Below are 8207 nucleotides of genomic sequence, written 5' to 3'. Positions count from 1 at the left end.
ACTCTTCTGGGTTTATCCTCAGAGGTAGAACTGCAGGATCATGTGTTCTTAAGATATTTTATATTCTGTGATGGAGAAATAGTTCACATGCTGAGATATGGGGAAGTCAGTTTGGCTTATCTGTGGTTCAGCCTGAACTTTGTGTAAAAAACACAGCCTGTCAGACCCTCAAAACACATCTGCTTTAACCTTGAGGTAAAGAAAACTGTTTTGAAATATTAAAAGCAGAAAGGGAAAAACAACAAATAACACAATGGGGATAAGGATAACAGCTGGTCTTTCAATAGAAACTCTTCAGGCTAGAAGGGAATGGCAGGACATACTTATACTGATGAAAGAGAAAAACATACAACCCAGATGACTGTACCCAGCAAGGATCTCATTCAAATATGAAGGAGAAATCAAAAGCTTAACAGACAAGCAAAAGCTGAGAAATTCAGCACCACCAAACTAGCTCTTCAACAAATGCTAAAGGATCTTCTCTAGACAGGAAACACACAAATGGTTTATAAACTCGAACCCAAAACAACAAAGTAAATGGCAACAGGATCATATTTGTCAATAATTACCTTAAATGTAAATTGGTTGAATGCCCCAGCCAAAAGACAAAGACTGGCTGAATGGATACAAAAAACAAGACCCCTATATATGCTGTCTACAAGAGACCCACCTCAAAACAAGGGACACATACAGACTGAAAGTAAAGGGCTGGAAAAAGATATTTCATACAAATGGAGACCAAAAGAAAACAGGCATAGTGATACTCATATCAAATAAAATAGACTTTTAAATAGAGGCCATGAAAGACTCAAAGAAGGACACTACATAATGATCAAAGGGTCAATCCAAGAAGAAGATATAACAATTAAAAATGTACATGCACCCAACACAGGAGCACCGCAATATGTAAGGCAACGCTAACAAGTGTGAAAGGGGAAATTAACAGGAACACAATAATAGTGGGAGAATTTAATACCCCACTCACACCGATGGATAGATTAACTAAACAGAAAATTAACAAGGAAACACAAGCTTTAAATAACACAATGGACCAATTAGACCTAATTGATATCTATAGGACATTTTACCCTAACAATGAATTTCACCCTTTTCTCAAGTGCACACAGTACCTTCTAGAGGCTAGATCACATCCTGGGCCATATATCTAGGCTTGGTAAATTCAAAAAAATTGAAATCATTCCAAGAATTTTTTTCTGATCACAATGCAGTAAGACTACAGGAAAAAAATACAAAAAAAGACTACTGTTAAAAATACAAACATATGGAGGCTGAACAACACGCTTCTGAAGAACCAACAAATCACTAAAGAAATCAAGAAAGAAATCAAAATATGCATAAAAACTATTGTTAATGAAAACACAACAACCCAATATCTATGGGACTCAGTGCTAAGGAGAACGTTCATAACAATACAAGCTTACCTCAAGAAACAAGAGAAAAGCCAAATAAATAACCTAGCTCTACACCTAAAGCAACTAGAAAAGGAAGGAACGAAGAACCCCAGGATTAGTAGAAGGGAAGAAATCTTAAAAATTAGGGCAGAAAGAAATGCAAAAGAAACAAAGGTGATCATAGCCAAAACCAACAAAGCTAAAAGCTGGTTCTTTGAGAAGATAAATAAAATAGAAAAACCATTAGCCAGACTCATCAAGAAACAAAGGCAGAAGAAGCAAATCAACACAATTAGAAATGAAAATGGAGAAATCACAGCAGACAACACAGAAATACACAGGATCATAAGAGACTACTATCAGCAACTATATGCCAATAAAATGGACAACTTGGAAGAAATGGGGAAATTCTTAGAAAAGTATAACCTTCCAAAACTGAACCAGGAACAAATAGAGAATCTTAACAGACTCATCACAAGCATGGAAATCGAAACTGAAATCAGAAATCTTCCAGCAAACAAAAGCCCAGGACCAGATGGCTTCACAGCTGAATTCTACCAAAAATTTATAGAAGAGTTAACACCTATCCTACCCAAACTCTTCCAGAAAATTGCAGGAAGGTAAACTTCCAATGTCATTCTATGAGGCCACCATCACCCTAATACCAAAACCTGACAAAGATGCCACAAAAAAAAGAAAACTACAGGCCAATATCACTGATGAACATAGATGCAAAAATCCTTAACGAAATTCAGCAAACAGAATCCAACAACATATTAAAAAGATCATACATCATGACCAAGTGGGCTTTATCCCAAGGATGCAAGGATTCTTTAATATCCACAAATCAATCAATGTGATACACCACATTAACAAATTAAAAGATAAAAACCATATGATTATCTCAATAGATGTAGAGAAAGCCTTTGATAAATTTCAACATCCATTTATGATAAAAATCCTCCAGAAAGCAGGAGTAGAAGGAACATACCTCAACATAATAAAAGCCATATATTATAAACCCACAGCAAACATTATCCTCAATGGGGGAAAAAATTGAAAGCATTTCCCCAAGAGTCAGGAACAAGACAAGTGCCCATTCTCACCACTACTATTCAACATAGTTTTGGAAGTTTTAGCCACAGCAATCAGAGAAGAAAAAGAAATAAAACGATTCCAGATTGGAAAAGAAGAATTAAAACTCTCACTGTTTGCAGATGACATGATCCTCTACATAGAAAACCCTAAAGACTCCACCAGAAAATTACTAAAGCTAATCAATGACTATAGTAAAGTTGCAGGATATAAAATTAACACACAGAAATCCCTTGCATTCCTATACACCAACAATGAGAAAACAGAAAGAGAAATTAAGGAAAAACTTCCATTCACCATTGCAAAAAAAGAATAAAATACTTAGGAATAAGTCTACCTAAAGAAAGAAAAGACCTATATATAGAAAACTATAAAGCATTGATGAAAGAAATCAAAGAGGACACAAATAGATGGAGAAATATACCATGTTTGTGGATTGGAAGAATCAATATACTGAAAATGAGTATACTACCCAAAGCAATTTACACGTTCAATGCAATCCCTATCTAGCTACCAATGGTGTTTTTCAGAGACCTAGAACAAATGATTTCACAATTTGTATGGAAATACAAAAAACCTCGAATAGCCAAAGCAATCTTGAGAAAGAAGAATGGAACTGGAGGAATCAATCTGCCTGACTTCAGACTATACTACAAAGCTACAGTCATCAAGACAGTATGGTACTGGTAAAGAGACAGAAATATAGATCAATGGAACAAAATGGAAAGCCCAGAAATAAATTCATGCACCTATGGACACCTTATCTTTAACAAAGGAAGCAAGAATATACAATGGAGAAAAGATGATCTCTTTAACAAGTGGTGCTGAGAAAAGTGGTCAACCACTTGGTAAAGAATGAAACTAGAACACTTTCTAACACCATACACAAAACTAAACTCAAAATGGATTACATATGTAAATGTAAGACCAGAAACTATAAAACTCCTAGAGGAAAACATAGGCAAAACACTCTCTGACATAAATCACAGCAGGATCCTCTATGGCCCACCTCCCAGAGTAATGGAAATAAAAGCAAAGATAAACAAATGGGACCTAATTAAACCTAAAAGCTTTTGCACAACGAAGGAAACCATAAACAAGGTGAAAAGACAGCCTTCAGAATTGGAGAAAAGAATAGCAAACAAAGCAACTTACAAAGAATTAATCTCAAAAATACACAAGCAGCTCCTGCGCTCAATTTCAGAAAAATAAATGACCCAATCAAAAAATGGGTCAAAGAACTAAACAGACATTTCTCCAAAGAAGACATACACATGGCTAACACAAGAAAAGATGCTCAACATCACTCATTATCAGAGAAATGCAAACCAAAACCACAATGAGGTACCATCTCATGCTGGTCAGAATGGCTGCTAACAAAAAGTCTACAAACAGTAAATGCTGGAGAGGGTGTGGAGAAAAGGGAAAGCTCTTACACTGTTGGTGGGAATGCAAACTAGTACGGCCACTGTGGAGAACAGTGTGGAGATTCCTTAAAACACTGGAAATAGAACTGCAATACGGCCTAGCAATCCCACTGCTGGGCATACACACTGAGAAAACCAGAATTGAAAGAGACACGTATACCCCAATGTTCATCGCAGCACTGTTTATAGTAGCCAGGACATGGAAGCAACCTACATGTCCATCAGCAGATGAATGGATAAGAAAGCGGTGGTACATATACACGATGGAGTATTACTCCGCCATTGAAAGAATGCATTTGAATAAGTTCTAATGAGGTGGATGAAGCTGGATCCTATTATACAGAGTGAAGTAAGTCAGGAAGAAAAACACCAATACAGTTACTAACGCATATATATGGAATTTAGGAAGATGGTAACGATGACCCTATATGTGAGACAGTAAAAGACACAGGTGTAAAGAACAGTTGTTTGGACTCTGTGGGAGAAGGTGTGGGTGGGGTGATTTGAGAGGATAGCATTGAAACGTGTATATTATCATATGTGAAGCAGATTGCCAGTCCAGGTTTGATGAATGAGACAGGGTGTTCAGGGCTGGTGCACTGGGATGACCCTGGGGGATGGGATGGGGAGGGACGTGGGAGGGGGGCTCTGGATGGGGAACACATTTGCGTCTGAGGCTGATTCATGTCAATGTTTGGCAAAAACCACTACAATATTGTAAAGTAATTAGCCTCCAATTAAAATAATTAAATTAATTTTTAAAAACTCTGTTTTGAAGATAAGGATGAGCAACTGTCTTCTCACAGGTCCATGCCTTGGAAGGTAAAGTTCCCTTCCTAGACACCAGGGTCCTGTCATCTCACTGTCTGTGCACTAGTTTGTCTCTTGAAACCTTGAAGGAGAGCACCCTGTCATGAGTGGTGTTTGCTTTTTGGTCAGACAAGGTATAAGACAGTATTGAAAAAGGTGCTTCAAGAAAGCAGTTCCTCAGAGTTAGCTGAGCATCTGTCTCTAGAGTATAATCCTCAATTTGCTTCAAACAAAATGCTTCCCTATTCCCATTATAGATTGTTTATTGATTATTTCTTTGGCTGCTTGAATTTTTGATCACCAAGGACCCTGCGGGGTAGGGGCTGTGAAACTGGGGGTCCCACTCAAACCCTGCTCCCTCCCAGTCCTCTTACACTTCTCAACTCCCTACAGTCTGCACATGACCTGAGAGACTCCAGTGTGGGTGCACCCCAAGCCCAGCTGGACCCCAACCAGGAGGAGGGGAATTTAACATCTGATATTAATTCAAGCAGCACAGCATTGAATAAACATCGCACTTGCGTCCAGCCTTGCACAAAAAGGTGGAAGAGGGTAAATGGGAAGGTGTCCTCCTTGTCTTCTTCTTCAAGGAGTTCTGTTTGCTGAGCACACAGGCAAGGAGGGAAACGGGATGTAAGAGGTAAGGAGCTCCAGTCTTCAGGAAGGAAAACCAGGGAGCGGGAAGTGGAGTGGTGAAGGGCTGACTAGATTCTGAAATCTATCAAGTAACCCCTAAGATAAGGCCCTGGACACAGACCGTCAAAACAGGACTTAAATGTAGTAGTTGACTCTTACATTAACTTCTTTTTTTTAATTGAAGTATAGTTGACTCATAATACTGTAAAAAAATTTTTTTTCAAAAATCCAACTACACACAGTGGAATAAAGTGGTTTAAGGTGTTGTCGAGAGTTTAGACACTGTCCAACTGTCATGCCAATTAGCCTCTAGGGGGCATAATGCCTCCAAGGAGAAATTGCAATTCTGCTTACCAGTTGTAAAATACTGCAATTCAGTTGCTCACTCGTGTTTGACTCTTTATGACCCCAATGACTCAACATCTCTGAGATATGCCTGTATTGGCTCTTCACTTTGGGTCATATCGTTTATTTATTTATTTATATTTAAATTTATTTATTTTTAATTGGAAGATAATTGCTTTACAATATTACATTGGTTTCCACCATACATCGCCATGAATCAGCCATAGGTACACATATGTCCCCTCCTTCCTGGGTCTCCTCTCCCACCTCCCACCCCATCCACCCCTCTAGGTTGTCACAGAGCACTGGGTCTGAGCTCCCGGTGTTATAGACCAACTTCCCATTAGTGATCTAATTTACACCTGGTAATGGATATGTTTCAGTGCTCCTCTCTCAATTCGTCCCACCCTTTCCTTCCCCCACTGTGCCCACAAGTCTGTTCTCTATGACTGTGTCTCTACTGCTGCCCTACAGATAGGTTCCTCAGTACCACAATCTTTCTAGATTCCATACATATGTGTTAAGATATAAGATTTATTCTCTTTCTGACTTACTTCACTCTGTATTAAAAGCTCTAGGTCCATCCACCTCATTAGAACTGAGTCAAATGCATTCCTTTTTATGGCTGTGAAAGGCTATTTAATCAATATAAAAAGTGCACCATTTTTCTGCCCTGGAGAATTGTCAACATTCTGGTTTTGGTTGACTGTGTTTTCACTCGAAATGTGAATCTGTCCCTTATGTTCACAATGAGCTGTAGTTGATCTAGAGGCTTGATGACTTTCTGATTCAGCTTTTCATCAGGACTGTGTTCCAGGCGGTGTTCTGTGCTGCCTGTTACAGCACCCTGGGTAATACGGGATATCCGGTTGTCCCCCAGCAGTAAGGGAAGAACAGCCATCAGGTGATGTCAGCCTCCTCATTCAGAGTTTCACCTGACAGAATCAGTCATATTAATTGTGTCCTAAATCTAATTTCATTAGAACTTGCAAGGCAGTGACTTTGCCTAATTCTGTTCATCCTCCTCCATCTATTTTTAAATTCATTTAATAACTTTGGTTTGTTCTAGTGACAATACTTTGGCCACCTGATGCGAAGAGCTGACTCATTTGAAAAGACCCTGATGCTAGGAAAGATTGAAGGCAGGAGGGGAAGGGGATGACAAAGGATGAGATGGTTGGATGGCATCACCAACTCGATGGACATGAGTTTGCGTAAACTCCAGGAGTTGGTGATGGACAGGGAGGCCTGGCGTGCTGCATTCCATGGGGTCACAAAGAGTCACACATGACTGAGCAACTGAAATGAACTGAAAATCTTTGCTACTCAGTATCTTGAACTCCAGCTCTCCTTCACTGTATTTCAGTTGCTCGTTCCCACAAACCGTCCTCCACCTCATTATTACCAACATCTTCAATGTCTATAATCTCAATTGCAAGCATTCTGTTTGCAGCAACACCTTTTTATTTTGACTTCCCTGTTTCATGTCCCATCTTTTAGTTCCACTCAACTGTAACCATTTATCAACCAACCACTACTTCCCATCCCCTTCACCCACCTCTGGCAATGCAGGAGGTTTTTCTTTGTTTGTTTGTTTTCAATTAAGAAGTTTTCCTCATCAACTCTACTGTGTAACTCTTAGGGTCTATGACAGAAGAGTAAAGTGCTTATTACGCAGTGTGATTCTGTATCTCAGGGAAGCTGGAGGAAAAGATGAAAACGACTAATTATCTTTCTCACTGTAAAATAACCCACCTTATCTGTTATTGTGCTCTTTTTCTTAATATCTACTTTGTCTGATATTTATATTGCTGTGCTAGCTTTCTATGTTACTGTTTGCATGATGCATCTGTTCCTTTCCTTCTACTTCCAACATGTCTCTTTTCTCATGTTTAAATTGCAGCTCTTTTTTCTAAAGAAAGATTTGAGTTGCCATATAACAGGAACATGAATTGGTAATTAAAAATCCTCCCACAAAGCAAAGCTGAGGCTCAGATGACTTCTCTGCTTAAATTCTATCAAATATTTAAAGAAAAAATAAAATGGACATTTTATAAGCTCTGTCAGAAAAAAAAAAGCAGTATGAGAATATGTTTAAAGTCATGACATATTAAATAAAGCTGATTGGGTTTTCAGTTTTTTTTTAAAAAGTGAAATTCTTTCTTTTAAATTCATTTTTAATCTCTTTTTCTTATTTTTTGGCCACATTGCACAGTTTTTAGAATCTTAGTTCCCCGACTGGGGACTGAACCCTGGCCAAGGCAGTGAAAGTGCGGAGTCCTAACTCCTGGACCTCCAGGGAATACCCTAAGTGTAACTCTTTTTCTTTTGTTTTTAATATATATATTTTTTATGTGGACCATTTTTAGAGTATTTATTGCTTCCATTATATGTTCTGGTTTTTTGGCCATGAGGCATGTGGGATCTTAGTTCCACAACCAGGGATCAAACGGGCACCCCCTGCATAGGAAGGCCAGGTCTT

This window comes from Bos indicus, chromosome 18 (assembly GCF_029378745.1).
Source record: "Bos indicus isolate NIAB-ARS_2022 breed Sahiwal x Tharparkar chromosome 18, NIAB-ARS_B.indTharparkar_mat_pri_1.0, whole genome shotgun sequence".
NCBI classification, from domain to species: Eukaryota; Metazoa; Chordata; class Mammalia; order Artiodactyla; family Bovidae; genus Bos; species Bos indicus.
This window is presented reverse-complemented; position numbering follows the sequence as displayed.